The sequence below is a fragment of the Pseudorca crassidens genome, chromosome 11, assembly GCF_039906515.1.
Source record: "Pseudorca crassidens isolate mPseCra1 chromosome 11, mPseCra1.hap1, whole genome shotgun sequence".
Classification (NCBI taxonomy): Eukaryota; Metazoa; Chordata; class Mammalia; order Artiodactyla; family Delphinidae; genus Pseudorca; species Pseudorca crassidens.
In genome coordinates this window covers 20,883,605-20,903,209 of record NC_090306.1, presented here as the reverse complement: position 1 = coordinate 20,903,209, position 19,605 = coordinate 20,883,605, and the positions used below count along the sequence as shown (strand labels likewise).

The following is a 19,605-nucleotide window of genomic DNA, read 5'->3' as shown; positions in this document are numbered from 1 at the left end:
CCTTAAAAAACTACAAATAAAAAGACCATACGACCCAGCCATCCCACTACTGGGCATATACCTTGAGAAAACCATAATTCAAAAAGAGTCATGTACCAAAATGTTCATTGCAGCTCTATTTACAATAGCCCAGAGATGGAAACAACCTAAGTGTCCATCATCGGATGAATGGATAAAGAAGATGTGGCACATATATACAATGGAGTATTGCTCAGCCATAAAAAGAAACGAAATTGAGCTATTTGTAATGAGGTGGATAGCCCTAGAGTCTGTCATACAGAGTGAAGTAAGTCAGAAAGAGAAAGACAAATACCGTATGCTAACACATATATATGGAATTTAAGAAGAAAAAAAATGTCATGAAGAACCTAGGGGTAAGACAGGAATAAAGACACAGACCTACTAGAGAATGGACTTGAGGATATGGGGAGGGGGAAGGGTAAGCTGTGACAAAGTGAGACAGTGGCATGGACATATATACACTACCAAATGTAAAATAGCTAGGTAGTGGCAAGCAGCCACATAGTACAAGGATATCAGCTTGATGCTTTGTGACCACCTAGAGGGGTGGGATAGGGAGGGTGGGAGGGAGGGAGATGCAAGAGGGAAGAGATATGGGAACATATGTATATGTATAACTGATTCACTTTGTTATAAAGCAGAAACTAACACACCATTGTAAAGCAATTATACCCTAATAAAGATGTAAAAAAAAATCACTAATCATTAGAGAAATGCAAATCAAAACTACAATGAGGTATCACCTCACACCAGTCAGAATGGCCATCATCAAAAAATCTACAAACAATAAATGCTGGAGAGGGTGTGGAGAAAAGGGAACCCACTTGCACTGTTGGTGGGGATAAAAATTGATACAGCCACTATGGAGGACAGTATGGAGGTTCCTTAAAAAACTAAAAATAGAAAGGCCATACGACCCAGCAATCCCACTACTGGGCATATACCCTGAGAAAACCAAAATTCAAAAAAAGTCATGTACCACAATGTTCACTGCAGCTCTATTTACAATAGCCAGGACATGGGAGCAACCTAAGTGTCCACTGACAGATGAATGGATAAGGAAGATGTGGCACACATATACAATGGAATATTACTCATCCATAAAAAGAAACGAAATTGAGTTATTTGTAACGAGGTGGATGGACCTAGAGTCTGTCATACGAGTGAAGTAAGTCAGAAAGAGAAAAACAAACACCGTATGCTAACACATATATATGGAATCTAAAAAAAAAAAAAAAAAAGAAAAGTCATGAAGAACCTAGGGGCAAGACAGGAATAAAGATGCAGACCTACTAGAGAATGGACTTGAGGACACGGGGAGGGGGAAGGGTAAGCTGGAACAAAGTGAGAGAGTGGCATGGACATATATACGCTACCAAATGCAAAATAGATAGCTAGTGGGAAGCAGCTGCATAGCACAGGGAGATCAGCTCTGTGCTTTGTGACTACCTAGACAGGTGGGATAGGGAGGGTGGGAGGGAGGTGCAAAAGGGAGGGGATATGGGGATATATGTATATGTATAGCTGATCCACCTTGTTATAAAACAGAAACTAACACACCACTGTAAAGCAATTATACTCCAATAAAGATGTTAAAAAAAAATTAAGCCGGTTGATAACTATACAATAGCCTCTAAGTGTTCATGTGAAAGGAAGAATCGCATGTCTCTCACTTTAAATCCAAAGCTAGAAATGATTAAGCTCAGTGAGGAAGGCATGTTGAAAGCAGAGACAGGCCAAAAATTAAGCCTCTTAGGCCGAACAGCCAAGTTGTGAATGCAAAGGAAAAATTCTTGAAGGAAATTAAAAGTGCTACTCCAGTGAACAGAGAAATGATAAGAAAGTGAAACAGTCTTATTGCTGATCTGGAGAAAGTTGTAGGGATCTGGTTAGAAGATCAAACAGCCACAACATTCCCTTAAGCCAAAGCCTGATCCAGAGCAAGGCCCTAACTCTCTTCAATTCAATGAAGGCTGAGAGAGGTGAGGAAGCTGCAGAAGAAAAGTTGGAAGCTCTGAGAGGTTGGTTCATGAGGTTGAAGGAAAGAACCTCATAACATAAAAATGCAAGGTGAAGCAGCAAGTGCTGACGTAGAAGCTGCAGCAAGTTATCCAGAAGATCTAGCTCAGATAATTCATGAAAGTAGCTTCACTAAACAACAGATTTTCAATGTGGATGAAATCAGCCTTCTGTTAGAAAAAGACGCCATCGAGGACTTTCACATAGCTAGGGAGGAGAAGTCAATGCCTGGCTTCAAAGTTTCAAAGGACAGGCTGACTCTCTTGTTAGGGGCTAACGCAGCTGGTGACTTTAAGTTGAAGCCAATGCTCCTTTACTATTCTGAAAATCCTAGGACCCTTCAGAATTATACTAAGTCCACTCTACCTGTGCTCTATAAAGGGAACAACAAAGCCTGGATGACAGCACAACCAGTTTACAACATGGTTTACTGAGTATTTTCAGCCTACTCTTGAGACCTACTGCTCAGAGGAAAAAAAAAAAAAAAGCGATTACTTTAAAAATATGACTGTTCATTGACAGTGCACCTGGTCATCTAAGAGCTCTGATGGAGACAGACAATGAGATTAATGTTGTTTTCACGCCTGCTAACACAACGTCTGTTCTGCAGCCCATGGATTGTGGAGTAATTTTGGTGTTTAAGTTTTATGATTTAAGAAATACATTTCATATGGCTACAGCTCACATAGATAGTGATTCCTCTGATGAATCTAGGAAAAATAAATTGAAAACTTTCTGGAAAGGAATTACCATTCTGGATGCCACTAAGAACATTAGTGATTCATGGGAAGAGGTCAAAATATCCATTCACAGGAGTCTGAAAGAAGCTGATTCCAAGCCTCATAAATGACTTTGAGGGATTCAAAACTTCAGTGAAGGAAATAACTGCAGATGTGGGGGAAAGAGCAAGAGAACTAAAATTAGAAGTGGAGCCTGAAGATGTAACTAAATTGCTGCAATCTCATGACCAAACTTGAATGGGTAGGGAGCTGCTTCTTAAGGACAAGCAAAGAAAGTGGTTTCTTGAAATGAAATCTACTCCTGGTGAAGATGCTGTGAAGATTGTTGAAATGACAACACAGGATTTATATTGGTATATCAACTTAGCTGACAAAGCAGAAGCAAGGTGAGAGGGTTGACTCCAATTGTGAAAGCAGTTCTACAGTGGGGAAAATGCTAACACACAGCATTGCACGTTGCAGAGAAGCCACTTGTGAAAAGAAGAGTCGATCAATGAAGCAGACTTCATTGTCTTAATTTAAGAACTGCCACGGCCACCCCAGCCTTTGCAGTCACCACCCTGATCAGTCAGCAGCCATCAACATGGAGGCAAGACCCTCTATCAGCAAAAAGATTACGACTTACTGAAGACTCAGGTGATGGTTAGCATTTTTTTAGCAATAAAGTATTTTTTAATTAAGGTATGTACATTGTCATTTTAAACATATGCTATTGCACACTTAATAGACTACAGTCTAGTGTAAACATAACTTGAAGTGCACTGGGAAACCAAAAAACTGGTATGACTTTCTTTACTGCAGTGGTCTGGAACCGAACCTGCAATATTCCTGAGGTACACCTGTATTAATAAAAGTTCCCTGCCTGCTTTGCGGGCTAGACTAAAATCTCAGCCCTCCCTTTTAGTGTAAACGCCCTTGGAGAAAGATCTCCTGAGTCCTAAATCACCATGGGCTCTATGGCACTCTCTCTGTGGATCAGTCATGGCATTTCTTATGTGTCAGGTGGGCTTTCCTCCTCCTTCTCTTTTCTACCTCCTCTACTTGTATGATCAGGAAGAATCAGTTTAATATTAGCCCAGATAAAACATGATAAACACATCTTCTGGAGGAAAAACTCACACATTACATGCACGTTTATGCTCCCACCGTGGCTGGGCCCTCAACACTGCTGAGCTCTCCCTCCGTTTTCCCTGGAACCCCCAGCTCACCGAGGACTCAGGGGCTACCTGCCCCAAAGCTTCTCCGCTATGCTCAAACTCCCACCTCAAAGCTACGTACTTTCATTTGCAAATAATCCTCACCCCTCACTTCCTAGAGAAAATTAATGGCAACTGGACAGGAGTTCCCTCCCTGGGCATCCGTCCTCTCTAACTCCAGATTTTAAAGGAAGGGCTTCGCCATCGGCAGACCACCTCAGAGACTCATCATATGATCTCCAGTTAATCCTCATGACCAGTAAGGGAGATACCATCACACCCAGCTGACTAATGGATGAGCAAACTGAGGGTTAAAGGGATTAAAGGATGTGTCCGCAGTCCCGTGACCACTAAATGACAAAACAGATAGAATCTGGGCCTCTTGACGCTCACTTCACATTGCACTGCACCACATCTGTTTCAGGACAACCTCAACCGACGTTCTCAGTTCTCCTCCACAAGTCCCATGGTCTAACCTAATCTACCCAAGCGCTTTATAAGTAAACTTGCCTTTGCCTCTTTAAAAAAACAAGTACTATCTTTTTCTGATTATAAAATACATACTCATTATAGGAAACTGGAAAACATAAAAAGATGAAAGAGTAAGATTAAAAGTCATCCATAATAAATGATATGAATGAACAACCTACAACTATACACAATATGGATGAATCACACAATACTGAGCGTGAAAAGTCCAACACTAAAGAGTACATGTTGTACGACCCATTTATATAAGGAACAGAAAGCAGTCAGAACTACGGAATGCCATTAGACGTCAGGAGCACAACGGGGCTTGTGGAAATGAGGATAATATCCTATTTCTCAATCTGGGCACTTGTTGCATGGGTATGCTTAGTGTATGAAAATTCAATGAAGTATAATTTATGATGTGTAAATGTGTATATATGTACACGCAATTGTACACGTATATACACATACATACACACACACACACACACACACACACATATAATATACTTGAAGTCAGACGAAATGTTTATATTTTGGAGTGTTTTCTTCCTGGTGCTTTTTTTTCCTTTTGGTATTCTTGTTTAAAAACTATTTTTTAAATTATGATCACACCGTATATATGTTTATATTCCATCATTTCACCTAACAAAAAGCATATGCATTTACCCAAATTACTATAAATGCTTCATAAATACTTTTAATGGCTGTAAAACAGACTACCTGGTGCCTGTACCAGTGCCCTGCTATCAACCATTTAGATGTTTCCAATGTTTATTATTACAAATACTGCGGTAGTGAATACCTTTACCCTTTAAGTCATTTAGCCACACTCTCCTCCTACTCTGCTTTATATATTGATAATATTTATCTCACAACATACTCTGCCATATGTAATCACTTATGTACTTATCATACCCTCATTGTTCATAATAAGATTCCCCAAACCACAGACCCACATCACCCTTCCTTGTACCCTCTACAGACCCTTACTTCTGAACACAGTAGGTACTTATTATTTGTTGAAGTGTTTTCAAAAGCCAAGCAAAACCTTCATTCTTACCAACCTAGATCTCAGTACCACCTCAATCACCCATGTAAAATGAATCTTTCAATCAGCTGTATTCCAGCTCTTCATTTAGTCTGCACAGCTAAAAATGCTTAGAGGCAGTTTAGCACAGTTCCCCTTGGGGGTATAAATACTAGCCACTGTACTGAATTCATCCAACAACTAACAGTGCCAAGTCCCAAGGATCTAATGAGAATCAGACAAGTTCCTCTCATCAAAGAGCTTACAGTTGGTGGATCATTGAATAGGGATCCTGCTTTCAGGAGACACACAGTCTAGCAGGAAAGGTGACGTGAAACAAATCCCAACTCTTCCACTCCTAAGCTTTCAAATCACAAGTATACAGATGGGAACAAATACCGGCCCCAGAGCCAAACTCTGAAAACTTGGCCTGGGTGGGTGCCTTCATGTTCGTTAGTCTATGAATGAAGGTGTTTGCTGTACTTAAAACACGTTTTAAATAATTTTACAAACATTATTAACCCCATCATATCGATAATGCAAAAGTACAGTACATGTTTAAAGTGCTAATAAAAAAAGAGACACAATTATGACAGACACAAAAGGAGAGCTAATAAAAATAGTTGAGGATGGTGAAAAATATTTTTCTTTTTTCCTTTTGCATATGGAAGGAATACTGGGAAGAAGCCTGAAGAGCAAAGGATGAATGAGGTGAGGGTGAAAAAAGCTAACCTATACCTATTATAACCTAGCAAGAACAATTAGCCAAACAGAAGAGAGATCTTCAGAAGATTTTCCATCCTGAATACAACAGGATGATCAGAACCAAAGGTGGAAACTTGGTCCAAAGTTAGTTCAGGAGGCCAGGAAACTGTTCCAGAACAGAAAGGCTGAGCACGGCCAGGACTGAGCCCACTGAAGGCTCCTACAAATCAAGAGGTGACACGTGAACTTGGACACCAAGGACTACTAAAGAGGTCCCCAGGGCTCCAAAGAGACCGTGAAGGAGCCACCTGTCTCAAGAGATTTTTAATGTAGACAAAGCTGCCCCACTTTAGAAAGAGATGCCACGCAAAACATCCAGCAGCAAAGGCATGACTGGTTGCAAAGCTTCAAAGAACAAACTTAGACTCCTTGAACTGGATCAGGGAACTGCAAGCTTGGAGTCTTCTTAGTTACTTTGAGCCTGTGAACAAATGAGCTTAAGAAGAGCCTCTCAGAAGCTCAGCTGTTTGAAGTAGAGAGCATTTGAAATTACAATGCAAAGGAAGAGAAATATACATGCATATGGTGGAGAAGGAAAGCAAGATGGACTCCTATGGGAGTGAGCACCTCATTCAGGAACAGAGGTTAGCCAGGCTGGGTTTTAGAGCTATAGGGTATTTTGGTACGTAAGGGAGAGGTTGAACCATTTTTTTCATGTGATCAAATAGCATGTTTAGATGTTTCAGCATCAGTGTATTAATTTAGTTCCGCTAGAGCCTGGCACATGAGGATGGGTAGGGAGGGAGAGCTGGAGGGCAGCCAAGCAGGGAGGGAGGGCAGCCACAGGGCAGGGGACCAGAGCCAAATTTCCTGTGGGCGGCAACAGAGTCAGAACTCAACCTTGTAGGCAGAGATGGAGTTGAGTTCTTAGCAAGTCAGTGAGATCTGTGTATCCGAAAGCTCATCTGGCGACATGTAGAAGATGGGTCTCAGGGGGCCAGACCAGTGAAGTGGCAACAGTCTAAATGAGAGATGCTAAATTAGGGTAGTGAATGATGGAGAAATGGAAAAGATTTCCTGAGCTATCCAGAAGGTACAATCACAACCAGATGAATTAGTCAAGATGAGGTGGCATGGGAAAGTCGAGATTAGGAGCAAAGTGGAGGATGATGCCAAAAATATCCTATCCTATCTGGATAGGAAATCAAGGAAGAAGTTGGGAGGCGTGCTGATCCAAAGGTTGCTGTGTGGTTCAGTGGGGAGGGGTCTGGAAGTCAGAGTACAGAGCATATAAACAAAAAACATCTTGGAAAATATTCCAGGTAGCTTATAAGCCCTCTGCTGCCCACATAGAACAATAGGTTAAGAAATTCTGGACCTGGGGGGCAGGGAGGGAAGGTCTCAAGCAGCATTTCTCAACCAGCATGCTACTGGCGAAGTACAAGGGACAAGGCTTCACCACGAAGGATGCTGAGCACCCCCGTCTCAGCCCTTGCCCACTGACCACCAGACATACCCACAACCTAGACTCTATGACAACCAATCTATTTCCAAATGGCACCCGTGTTTGAGAGCCAAACCCAAAAGGGAGAGGAGGCAGCAAAGAAGGCTTAGTCTGAAAGAGCGGAGATGGAAGGAAAAGCAGATCTCACCCTCCAGCCAATAGGTCATCCCCATTTCCAAACACACCACTACGCAACGATTCTCCCACCTCCACCACTAGCACTTTATCTACTCCATCCCTTGCCTGAATTATTGCAATCATATCCTAACTGGTCTTCCTGCTTCAATTCTTTTTTTTTTCTTCTCTTTTTATTAAGTCACCATACCATATATGACATCCCCAGGACTTATAATGTAAGTTTGTACCTTATGACCCCCTTCTCCCATTTTACCCCCCCACCTCTCCATCCCCACCCCTCATTTGTGAAATTTTTAAAGACTGCACATATAAGTGAGATTATACAGTATTTGTCTTACTCTAACTTATTTCACTTAGCATAATGTCCTCAGGTCCATCCATGTTTGTGGCAAATGATGGGATTCCTTCTTTTTCCTGGCAGAGTAATATTCCACCACACACACACACACACACACACACACACACACACACACACACACACACACACACGCTACATTTTCTTTATCCATTCGTCCACTGATGAGCACTCAGGCTGTTTCCATGTTTTGGCTTCCTACTTCTTAATTTCCCTTGACAAGCCCTTTCCGTATGACAGCAATGTGAACCTTTTCAATTTTACTAATTGTATTTAATAAGCACTTTTATAATACTTAGGATCCGCCATGCTCCGTTCTGTACAAATATTAACTCATTGAAACCTCACAACATTGGGAGATAGGTATCATTCCTACTCCCATTTTACCGATGAGGCCCAGAGAAGTTACTGGACTACTGCAGGGTCACAGAGCCAGTAAGTGTAGAGCTGAGATCTTAACCCAGACAGCCAGCCCCAGAAGTCATACTCTTGCCGACTACTCCACGTTATTCTCCAATTCATTCATTCCTCTGTTCAAGACCCTTAACAGTCTTCTCACTCAAGAGTAAAAACCAAGATCCTTGTAACAGCCAATAAGGCCCTAGTGTAGGGGTCCCCATTACCTCTTTTACTTCATCTCCTGCAACTGGTCTGGCTGCTCTGACGTGCACACACCCGTATGCACCTGCTCCAGGGCCTCTGCACTCACTGTCCCCTGGACCTCGAGTGTCTTCCTCCAGACAGCTACAGAGTTGGCTCCTTTGCTTCATTACCATCTCTACTCAAATGTGCTCTCCTCAGTGAGGACTTCCTGCCCATCCAATACCAAATCACACCTCCACTCCCACCCCCAGCATTCTCAATTCCTCCACCTTGCTATATATTTTTCCTCCAAAACATTTATCATTATATAAAGAATATAAAATTACTCATTCATTTATTATCTAACTCCCCCTAATAGAGTATGCTTTCCATGAGTACAGGAGTTCTATGTGTTTTGTGCTGTTACAGCCCCATGCATGTAAGGGCATGCAGTTCATTTTGAATGAATGAATGAATGAACAAAGAAAGAGTGATGACAAGGAAGCCAAGGAGAAATTTCAAAACAGAGGGAGGCACTTCCCTGGTGGCGCAAGGTTAAGAATCTGCCTGCCAATGCAGAAGACATGGGTTTGATCCCTGGTCCGGAAAGATCCCACATGCTGCAGAGCAACTAAGCCCATGCACCACAACTACTGAGCCTGAGTCCTACAGCCTGCGAGCCACAACTACTAGAGCCCTTATGCCTTAGAGCCCGCACACTGCAACTACTGAGCCCTTACGCTGCAACTACTGAAGCCTGCAGGCTCTAGGGCCCACGTGCTACAACTACTGAGTCCGTGTGCTGCAACTACTGAAGCCCGTGCGCCTAGAGCCTGTGCTCTACAACAAGAAAAGCCACTGCAATGAGAAGCCCGTGCACCGCAACGAACAGTAGCCCCCACTCGGTGCAACTAGAGAAAGTCTGCGCTGAGCAACAAAGACCTTACGCAGCCAAAAAAAAAAAAAAGACAGAGGGAGATCGCTCAACAGCATGAACACGCTACAAAAAGCTTTGGTTATACTGGGGTGAAAAGCTTCCATTGATGCTGGCAATTAAGATATTGGTACCTGTGGCAAGACATGTTTCTAAGAAATGGTACCTTTGGAGAGCGAGTTTGTCGGCGATGTGGCAGAAGTATTAAGCATAGATGGCTTCTGTAAGAAGGTGGCTGAGAGAGGCGACAGCTAGAAGGAGCAGCAATGTCAAGAGAGACCTCAGCATGTTCTTTCCACGCTGAGGGTCAGGAGCCAAGGGGAAGTGAGATTGAAATTCAATGAGAGGAAGCATTACCAATGGAGAAAGGCCTTGGAGATAGACACCTCCAGACTGTGGTGAGTGGGGAGGGTCTTCCATGTCAACTAGCAAACGTTCTACTCCCACCCTTGGATGATCTACACTGACAGTGCTTTCTCTAACTCAGGTGCTCCCAGACCATCGGTCTGGACAGACAAAGAGCCCCGAGGCCTGTTCAGACTCCCAGTTCAGACAGAGCTCACTGGAGCTGTGTGAGGGAAAGGTGCTAACTCCTCACTGAGACACTTCATATACATTCATTTCCATACAGAGACACACATAGACACCTCTTTTATTCCAAACTAGCCCTGAGTGACAAATTAGTAGCCCCATTTAAAGATCAGGAAACATGAGGCTGGGCCAGTATCATAACTTCCCTAAGGCTACCCAGGTCTAGCCAGGCATTTAACTGAAGTGCACTCTTTCAAATATGCACCGTATGTCCATACTCAGTAGACTATAACAGAAGAGACAGGTAATCAAGACTAGACAAATTACAATGGAGGGCATGAGCTAGGTTCAGAGATTATAGACCTATTCAAATATTTTAAGCAAAAATAAAAGTAAGAGCTTACTGGGGAATTCCCTTAGGACTTGCGCTCTGCTCTCACTGCTGAGGGCCTGCCCAGGTACAATTCCTGGTTGGGGAACTAAAATCCCACTTTGATTCTGTGAGCCTTATACCTGCTTTCTATTACTTGTGCACTTGCCTCACCTCTTTGACCATTTTTTTTTGGCCGTGCTGCGGGGCATGTGGGATCTTAGTTCTCCAATAAGGCATCAACCCGCGCCCCCTGCATTGGAAGTGCGGAGTCTTAACCAGTGGACCACCAGGGAAGTCCATTTGACCATGTTTTAATCACCTTTGTATCTCCTTAGCTGCTCAGTAAGTATTTGAATCAAAAAAAAAAAAAGTAAGAACTTACTTTTCTGTCCAGCATCTATCCATTAGGAGAACCCTAATTTTTTCAATGTATATACTTATATCTGGAATAACTTAAAGTGATCTTCCAATAATAAAATTACTATAATTAAAGATAAACATGACTTAGCACTCAGAAGTCTATGACAGTTAACAAGAGTGACAAAATATATCACCCACATGAATAGAACCTGGTGGAAAATTATCACAATTCTCCTCTTGTTACAACCTGTATTTATATCGGATTTCTTATCAAAACAAAGAATAAAACACACACTGCTGGGCTTCCCTGGTGGCGCAGTGGTTGAGAGTCCACCTACCGATGCAGGGGACGCGGGTTTGTGCCCCGGTCTGGGAAAATCCCCCATGCCGCGGAGCGGCTGGGGCCGTGAGCCATGGCCGCTGGACCTGCGCGTCCGGAGCCTGTGCTCTGCAACGGGAGAGGCCACAACAGTGAGAGGCCCGCGTACCGCAAAAATAAAAAAAATACACTGCTGAATAAGAAAATATCTTTCTCAATGCCTAAAACTTGGACAGCACTGGAGTTAACTGTAATGAGATTTGTGATACATCTGAATGTGACAAAAAAAATTGCCCAAGTCTTCTAAATCCTATAGCAAGGATGTGAAATAAATAGGCAATAAATATTATTGGTGCTAAAAAGCTCCAAGAAACTTGTTCAAGGTCACCCAAAGTAGCCTGTAAGCATGTATACCTGAGGGAAAGAATAACAAGGGCTCCCAACCAGAACTTTCTTCTCGGGCATATGGTGACTACTCCTGATACAAATGTCCTGGGGGCACAAAGACCTCCCACAAAGGCAAATCACATGGTGTGCCCCTCTCCAGCCCCACTCCCAGTATTTTTATACAAGGAAAATCAGATCTAAATAAGTACCAAGGTGAGGTAAAGGGTCTGGCTAGACAGGACATCTCTACTTGTCATGCCTTCCCGACTAGAAAATAAAAGGTGGGGAAATGAGGAAACAACAGGGACAACTTCCTTGAGTGAAGCAAATGTATGAAAAGCTTAAGATTCCTCTTCATGATGTTGACCAGCTGAACTACTCACTCTTCTTTTGTTAGAGCACCTAGCCCAGAACTTGGCACATAATAGGGGGTTAAAAATGCTTTAATCCTCCCTGCTCTGCTCTCCCAACCCAAGGGCATTTGGCTTCTGGCTGGCAAAATCTCAGGGTCCAAACCACAAAGACGTGTAACATTTTGGGGAAACCTAGAGGTTGAGTGCAAAGAAATAAATCCTACAATCAACTCCCAAGTTCCCTGTACACTTAGTGACCCACCAGATACCAAACTAGAAAATAATTGGAATTGCTTCACTCTAGGGTGTGAGGGAAAGTTCTAAGAGGAAACTAAAGCCCTAAAAAACTAAAGTCAAAAGAAAATGTGGGTGATTATGTAAGAAGTAGAGGCCAGAAACATTAATCAAGACACAAGTACTTAAGAGTTATAGTACATCAAGCTAATATTTTGTAAAGAGCAACCACATGACAAAAACACTCCAAGCTTTAAGCCTTCCTTGGCCTTGGAAAGTCATGAGACTTTTTTGGCTAAAGCAAGGAATTGCTTTAGTGAGAGGGAAAAAAGAACTTCCAGACCTCTAGGTGGCTCCCATTTTTAAGCAACTACCTCTCTACCTTAACTAAATGGCCAAGTGACACTAGTTATTTATTCAAGTCACAGCAATAGCTGGACAGTACTAAACATCCTTAGAACTATAACTCTCCTTTTTCTACTCCAGTTTGCCCTTTCTTCCTTTGAATTCGAGCACTGGTGCAATCCACAGCTGCTGACTAACATGTTATCATATGACATGTGCAAACTAATGTGACATGGTAAGTTTTTTTTTACTTTCAGTAATCCTGTGCTGATGAAAAAACCATAATTCCTTTAATGATGTACTTAGAAAAAGGATTATCTACAACAGAAAATCACAAGGGTAACACCAATTAAAAGGTGTCTCAATTTATTTATGAATTTTCCACAGAGCTCCAATGTATTCATTTTACCTGATATCTGCAAAGGATATTTCATGTTATACATAAAACCAAAAAAGAAGGAATGTAGGAGACAGCCAGCCTGGCTTTTGTGTTAGAAGCAGATTTAACAGTGATAAAGAAGGCAATCAATATACAAATCACAAGTTGTATTACTATCTTATTCATTACAACAATAACTATTTATTGAGCATTTACTATATACACACCAGGCACTGGGTATAGACTGGTGAATAAACCAGGCATTATTTCTGCCCTCAGGGGCAAGAGAGAAATATTAAACAAATAACACATAATTATAAACTGTGGTAAATATTAAGAAGGAAAAGATAACTGCTATGAGGGAGACGATCAAGGGGTTCTAAGTCGCATGACGACACGGGTGGCCTTCTCAGGGAAGACCTTTATAGAGGATATCCGAACCAGCACCCAAGGATGAGAAATTACTCAAGGAGGTGGTCCTGAAATAGACCACCAGCAGGAGCCCTGAGGTGAGTCTGCTAGAGAGCTGAATCACGTGGCTGGCCAGAGATGAAAATGGGGGACGGGACCAAATGACACAGGACCTTGTAGGAATGTTGAAGATTTTATATTTTACCCCAAGAATAAGAACTCTGAAGACTTTAAAGAGCAAGTGACTTCTTTTTTCTCTTTCTGGCTGCTGGTGGAAGAGGGACTGGAAGGAAGGGCAGAGTGTGAGCCGGAGGCCTCTGCAGTGGGAAAGAGGACGGTGGTGGCTTGAACCAGGATGGGAGCATAGTGGAGACTGAAAATCAGGTTTGAAAGAGATTATGCCCAAAAAGTAGACAGGACTTTGTGACAAACTGGTTGGCTGGGGGGTGACAGAACAGAACACAGAGTGGAAGATAACTCCAGCCTCCTGGCCTGAGCCACTCATTAGATGGATGAGATGAAAAACTGAGGAGGAACAGTCTGAAAGGTTGAGTAATCATGAGCTCAGTTTTCAAGAAGTCACAGATGCTGCCATTTATTTACTGGCTGAGATGGGCCAGGCACCAAGTTAGGTGTTCTACTTGTCACAGCATCGCTCTTAGTAATAATATCCCCATTTTGCAGAAAGCTTTGAAGTTTAAAATCTATTTAGGGTTGGAGCAAGCTAGCAGGAGAGAAAACAGGTGATACATTATTTTTAAAATCCAATCCTCAGAGTTATGATGCACAATATTTTCCTATCCCACTCCCATCTCCACGCCACTGCTACCCGCAAAGAGTTTTGCTATGTTTTGAACACTAGCAAGATATCTAGGACCCTAATGGTTTACAATAAATGAGCAAACCCATTATGCCAGGAATCAGCCATAATGGAAAGAGTAACAATATTCAACATTGAACATTTTTACTCATTACCTACATCAACATAAGACAGATCAATTAATGAGTAAGAAACTCTGAAACACTCATCATTTCTCAAAATGACCAAGTCATTCAAGTCAAAAATTAATGCAAGCCACACAGTACAGAGGCTACAAAAGCCAAGCATTGCGATTCACATTAAAAAATCGAAACCTTAATAAAAATAAAATACTAGGCAAAAAGAAATGATACCACAACCTCACAGAATTTAAATTCTGCAATTCCTAAATATCTCAACCGAATGACAAATTCAGGAAACATGCACACTAAAAACAATCTAAACATTCTCACTTCTTTTAAACTGTTTTTCTCTGCAGCATGCTGCCACTTCAGCAAACTGAAATGCCTTTCCTCCCTGCACAGTCCCATGATTTCCTCCCTCTCTGAGCTCTCTGATGTCCCCCTCAGCTACTGAAGCCCCCAAATTAGGTCTTATCAATGAACCTAGAAAGAATTCAAGGCATTACTGCCAACTGTGTATCGAGAGTACCGTCTTAAGACTCTTAAAAGGAGAGAAAATGAGGAAGGGGAGGATTTTTGAAAGGTTTTACCGTCTACATTACAAATTATATTTTTGTTGTGTCTGATCCTTCAAAAGTCCAATCATCAAATTATGTTCAGTCTTCTTTAAGTGGGGTATGGTCACATATAATATTTATGGTTTGGGATAGTTCCCCATGGGGATAAATAGAATTAAAAGTACAATTGATATGCCAGCTAAAAGATAAAATCTCACACAAACCATCCTCCAAAACAATACTGCTCTGTCCTGCCTCCTGATTCCTGTGTCCATGCAGTACCTCTCCCTGCAGAGGGCTAGCTGGCATTCACTACTGCCTCACCCAGGCAAAGGACGGGATGCTGAAAATCCATTAAGAAAGCTTCCCATTTTTCTGTTCCTTCACAACATGATTGCCAACTCCTGGCAACCCAGAGATGAAAGACTTAAGAAAAAAGAAAATTAAAAAATAAAAGACTGGGACTTCTCTGGTGGCGCAGTGGTTATGAATACGCCTGCCAATGCAGGGGACTCGGATTCGAGCCTTGGTCGGGGAAGATCCCACATACCTCAGAGCAACTAAGCCCCAGAGCCACAACTACTGAGCCTGCGCTCTTGAGCCCGCGAGCCACAACTACTGAGCCCACGTGCCACAACTACTGAAGCCTGCGCGCCTAGAGCTCAACAAGAGGAGCCACCGCAATGAGAAGCACACGCACAGCAACGAAGAGTAGCCCCCCACTCACCGCAACTAGAGAAAGCCCGCGCGCAGCAACGAAGACCCAACACAGCCAAAAATAAATAAATCTAAAAATAAATAAATAAATAAAAGATTACCTGGGGCCTTCTACCAGAATGGGTGGTTAATCCCACCGACAGAAAATCAGAAATCTATCCATATTTAAAGGTGCTTCCTGCAGACAAAACAGATCTAACGAAGAATTCCTGTGGCACATTACACTGGAAAATCCATAAATGTTCGTCCCTCTGTGTCATCAGGCTGGAGGAATTTTTTTAACGCAATGCTTTGATGTATTGACAAGGTTAACCTGACGGGTTTAAGTCAGCTATGAAACGTGCCCTGCATCTATTTCCCGTCTAATGCCTAAAGATCAGGGGCAATACTGACCCGCAATTATAGCCAACGCCTGCACTGCTCAAGATGCCGTTTGATGCTGAGAAAGTAGTGGTTCAGCAACCAGGCGGCTCTAGGATGCTAAAATAACAACGCAACACTCGATTACGAGCCCAGGTACCTGGCGTGAAAGATCCTGTGCTACACGAGAACCCCACACTCAAAGCTCACGTCCCTTTGGCTTCAATCTTATTAAGCTCTCCGCGACATACCCTCTCAAAGTTTCTAGTTTGCAAAACGGAATTACTCTGAAAGTCCCCTCTTCTGGACTCCCCTCCCCAGACGGGTTGGCGGCAAGGGGAAATAGGCACCGAGGATGGTTAATCGTTCAAACAACATTTAAAAACCTGTAAACCAATCATCTTTTCAGAGGAAAAAAATAAGCGTTCACCAAGCAGTCGCTCGGCAAGCGAGCATCCGATTTCCATTTGGAGCGAAATTAAAGAAGCCAGACATACATTTCCCTTTCCAACAAAAGTGGCCTCTAAACTCCCCAGCCAAGGACACTGGGAGGAAACAGAGGCTGGAAACAAGCTCGTACTCTCGGTCAAAGCGCGTGTGTGCGGCGAGGAGAACGCGCAAAGGGGAGACAGGAGGGAAAAGGTGAACTGGAGGAAGCTGGAGCCCGCGGCGGCGGCGGCGGCGACGGCGGCGGCGGGGGCGGCGGGGCGGGGGCAGATCGGACGAAGAAATCCGAGGTGCAGAGAGAGGGGCGGGGAAGGGGGAGCCCGGAGGCTCCAGGAGGAGGAGGGAGGGGTCCCGGACGCTGCCCAGAGATCTCGGCCGCCTAGTAAAGTTAATACTTACTCAGTTTCGCAACTGCGCCGCCCCCGCAGGCCGCCCCGCGGGGCCGGCCGGGGCGCTGGGGACGCGGCGGCGCCCGGCGGCCGCCCAGCGCCGGTCCCCGGCCACGCAGCCCGGGGCGCCTCGCTCCCCGGCGCTCCTCCGGCAGCGCGCCCCGCACCGGCGGGAGGCCCCAGCTCCCCGGCGCGCCCTCTCCGCGCACCTCCCGGCCGGCGCTAGGTGAGCGCGGACGCCCCAGGCGGCGGTGCCTGGGTGTGCGAGCGCGCGGGCAGCTGCGGCACCGCCGGCGGGAGCCGCTCCCAGCGCTGCGCCGATGCCGCGGGCCAGCGGGCAGGCGAGGCTGGGCAAGGAGACGGGCACCGGGCGGCGGGCGCGGTGCGGGACGCCGGGCGAGCGTAGACGGCGGAGTCCGCGGCCGGCTCGCTCCCGCTGCCGGTGCCTCTGGGCCGGGGGCCGGGCCGGGGGCCGGGCCGGGCGGCTGGCGGCTCCGCCCCTTCGCCGGGCCGCTGGCTGAGCGCGCGAGAGCGGCGGCGCGGGGGCGCCCCCCTCGGCCGGGCGCTCGGGTTACAGCCGCCGCTCCCCTGCTACCCCGCCCGCGCCTCGCCGGTTCGCCCGCGCCGGGAGACAGTGTAACGGAACTGGGACGCCAGCGCTGCATTGTGGGAGCTTTTAAAGCGGCGGGGAGCGTGGCGCAGCCGCTCGGGCTGTCGGTTCCCCGCCCCATACCCCCCGGCACGGCCCCCACGCCACCCGGCCGGTCGCACACCCCCAGCCAGCCGAGGCCCGTGGACCTGAAAGCCAGAAATGGTGAGATGACCGGTGCCTCGCTGACTCTCACGGAGCAAAATCTTCCATAGCCCGGGGATGAGACTTGCAAAACTGCCCTCCACCGTCACCCCGGAAAGTAGGAGGCTTTTTCTGCGGACGCTTTAAAAAAAAAAAAAAAAAAGCCCTTCCATCCCCTCAGGACTGGGTTTGAATTGCTTTTCATCTGGAGTGGCAATGATTCAGCGACCCCCTTCTCAGCAGCAGGCAGTGACAGAGACAGGAGACGAAAAACACAGCGAATGAATCAGACGTGAGTAACCAAGTTTAGAAAGAGCTGGGCTCAGATTCAGAAAACCGCTCCCCACTCCACCACACACACACACACACACACACACACACACACACGCATATGCACACGCATCTACCTTTAAATATAGCAAATTGTCAATGAAGGAAAGCAGTGCTTTCATATGGAAACGCAGATGTGTGTGTTGTTTTCACCATTCCACCTCTTTTTTACGGCATGCGATTACTCTAGCCACCAGACAGAATCCATTCTTTGGGCCAGACTTGTGCTCACACAAGCCCACAACTCAGGAACAGCTATCAGTTTGGAGGGAAATGGGATGAGGATGAATAATGGATGAGGTGCAAGGAAGCATTCCAGTTATAAAATGTCCCTTTTGATTCTCCAGACACTCAGTTTTTGGGTTTTTTTTTTTCTTTGCTCTTTTGCTTTTTTAATCATCGAAACGGGAATATTACATTTGAAGCACAACTTGTTACCGCTCGTCTTACTCAGGGCTTGATTCGTTTTGTTTGGAGTTTGGGTTTGTAGGCTTTTTGTTTCTTCCTCTTTTAATTTTGACCTTTAGTTATTGCACAGCTCATTAGTTCCTCTACCTCAGAGGTGAACTGAGGAGAGGGATGGTAAGACTCCACTTTGGCTAATCTACATTTGGAGGATTTGGGGACAAGAAAAGCTCTCTATGATTCAAGTGTAAAGCCCGAGGGAACTTTTTTTAAGAGACTCTGTAGGGCATGGATCCTCTTCCCTGAGGAGTTTTCCAACCTTAATGTTAACATTTCCTAAGCTCTCATTCCCTTGTCAACCTTTAATTCCACTGAGTAACACCAGTCACTGCCTAATTGCCAAATCTAATGGAAAAATTCAGTCCCCATCTTCTGGTGCCCTTTGTGGCATTTGCCAATGTTGACCCCTTCTTTTTTAGGACCTTCCTCCCTTTTTCTGCTGTGATAGTCATCCTTCTTTTTTTTGTTATTAACTTTTATTGGAGCATGGTTGCTTTGCAATGTCATGTTAGCCTCCACTGCACAACAAAATGAATCTGCCATAGTCATGCTTCTTTCATGGAGGTCTTGAAACAGGGATGAGTGATAACAGGAAGGAGTGTGGCTATTGTTAAACCAGGACTCAGGATCTTACCAAGTAGAAGAACCTTAATCTAGTCTCTCTTGGTCACCAGGAGGGTCCTGACCTCGATTTTATCATGCATCCAGAGGTGAACAAGTTGACTGACTCATGACAGCTACCTTTCATGTGACCAGCATTTAAATCAGATGAAATTTGCTATGATTGAATATCTGTATCCACTATTTAGGGAAAGCACTAGGATCCAGGTACCTGATAAGGTATCCCTACCTCCGAATCAGAGTGTGCCTTACTGGTGGCTGCAGAAGTCAGTGAAGTTACCTCTGTCCAGCCCGGATAAACCCAGAAAAATCTCTTCCCTACCTCAGCCCCATGTGGTTAATGCATTCTTTCCTCAGCATATAGTATAATTTGTTTTGAGCTTTCTTAGCCATAATCACACCCCTGTTAAGCCTTCCTGAGATCACACCAAATGTCCTTGGCAGGATTTGTAAACAACCCTTATTTCTGCTTTCTAATTATATTCCCTGAAAGTAACCTAACTAGATGAGTGAGTATTCATGCACTTCAAGCCCTGTGATGTAATCAGATTTGATTTTCAAGAAAAGAATCTGAGAGGATGGATTCAGAAAAGAAGA

At 44.5% G+C, this 19,605-nt stretch overlaps 2 protein-coding genes across 9 annotated transcripts in view; one reads left to right on the top strand and one right to left on the bottom strand.

Moving 5' to 3' along the window:
• The window catches only part of RASSF8 (Ras association domain family member 8), a 129,831-nt gene extending 112,021 nt beyond the window's left edge, over positions 1-17,810 (bottom strand). For 3 of the 4 annotated variants that reach the window (XM_067695960.1, XM_067695959.1, XM_067695961.1), the window contains exon 1: positions 17,598-17,810. The gene's annotated coding sequence lies outside the window, so the exon portion shown is untranslated. Of the gene's footprint in view, positions 1-16,809; positions 16,916-17,597 lie in introns of those variants that run through there. The other variant, XM_067695962.1, reaches the window with a different exon arrangement.
• Positions 17,744-19,605, top strand: part of LMNTD1 (lamin tail domain containing 1) — a 440,677-nt gene continuing 438,815 nt past the window's right edge. For all 5 annotated transcript variants that reach the window (XM_067695956.1, XM_067695955.1, XM_067695954.1 and 2 more), the window contains exon 1: positions 17,744-17,884. The gene's annotated coding sequence lies outside the window, so the exon portion shown is untranslated. The remainder of the gene's footprint in view (positions 17,885-19,605) is intronic.